The sequence below is a fragment of the Zea mays genome, chromosome 8 (genome assembly GCF_902167145.1).
Source record: "Zea mays cultivar B73 chromosome 8, Zm-B73-REFERENCE-NAM-5.0, whole genome shotgun sequence".
Lineage (NCBI taxonomy): Eukaryota > Viridiplantae > Streptophyta > Magnoliopsida > Poales > Poaceae > Zea > Zea mays.
The window spans coordinates 152,130,217-152,131,738 of NC_050103.1; the positions used below are offsets into that span (position 1 = coordinate 152,130,217).

A 1,522-nucleotide genomic window follows, 5' to 3' on the forward strand; every position below is an offset into this window, starting at 1 on the left:
AGCAGCTTACCGATGCTGCATACACATATTCAAACTCAAAACAGTGCAGTATACAGTATACAATCAGTGTTTTTTTGAAGTACTGGACATGATCTAAGCAACAATACATTATGTTTTACAGACAAATCCATGACACATTTGAGATGTGGTAAAGCCAATGCGCCCATCATTTGAGAAGCGGAGAAGACGAAGATCTCAGTACTGTCCTGGACAAGAAAGAAAGTACGTACACTGTGCCTGCAAGTACTACGCTGCGCATGTAATACCACAAAAATGAACCAGAAATACTTGTAGAACTATTTTCAAACAATAACAAACTAAATTTAGCAAAAAAAAAAGGAGGACGAGAAGGGCATTGTACGAATCAAGCTTAATTAATTTGTTTCTGCTTAGAAAGAACTGATGAGCATACGGCAATTAATTGCGACGGGGCATCTAATCAAGATTATTATTGGTGCTGAGGTAGATGATTTCATGCACGAGGAGTGTTTGGGCAAATTGAAGGGAGCACCCTTCAGTCCAACCGTAAACAGCGTAGAGTTTGATTTTAGCTCCCGCGCCACCCACTCGGCTACCAAGACCAGACCTACCGCTTGCCCATGGTTCTTGGCAGGTGAATGGATGAGTCGGCAGCTAATGAAACCCTACAGCCATTTTAGAGTGGACTGAAGAGAGCTCTCTTCCACAGAAGCCATAAACCCAAAAGGCCAAACCAGATGAACAAACACCACCACAGCAGCACAAGAGAAATCAACAGGCCATGCATCTGCATGTTCTTGTCCTGAACACACGGCCGCCTTGATACTGCAGTCTGCAGGATGCATGCCAGTGAAAGGAACCAGATTTTTAACATCCCAGAGGTGAACACAAGCAATGGAGCAACTCAAGAGCTTACGAGTCAACGAGAACAGACGAGTAATATGGACGGAGGAGAGAAACGCTGAGACGATACCACCGGCCGGAACCGGAAGAGACTGGAGAGGAACAGGCCGTCTGTTGGCCTTCTGGAGAATGCTAGCTATGGAATGGCTCATGGATCCAAAACGCGAGGAACAAAGGTCTTAAATAGTTGAAGAGGAGGGACTGACATCATTTCTATAGCTAGCCCATACAGTATGTGCTGCTGACCACCTCTATGCATGTACATTTATGTTGTTGCTTGGGCGTGAATAATGAAGATAAAATATGTTCGTCATACTACAAATAATTGAATGAGTTTTTGATACTGGAGTTTGGGTGAATAATGTTTCTGCCAATTCAGGAGAAACTTACTAAATTTTTATTATATAAACAATTCATTTGGCATCATATAGTGCCTTTACTTTCTTGTTACTTTTTTTTTGAAGCACACTCATATACACATGCATACGCTAAGGTTACTCCTATATCAACACAAGGGTTTAAAAGTTCTATCTTTTTTAGCACCTTCACAGTACTTGAACTGCTGCATTTAAAAAAATGTATGCCTCGTCATCGAGGGACATATGATCTGCCATGAAAAATAGACGCCATACATGCATGA

The 1,522-nt window shown here is 41.9% G+C and overlaps 1 non-coding gene across 1 annotated transcript; it reads right to left on the reverse strand.

Moving 5' to 3' along the window:
• Nucleotides 1–484: 484 nt before the first annotated feature.
• On the reverse strand, nucleotides 485–700 carry MIR319c (microRNA MIR319c). The gene has a single exon (NR_121073.1). It is a non-coding gene; the product is annotated as a microRNA MIR319c (primary transcript).
• Nucleotides 701–1,522: the final 822 nt, after the last annotated feature.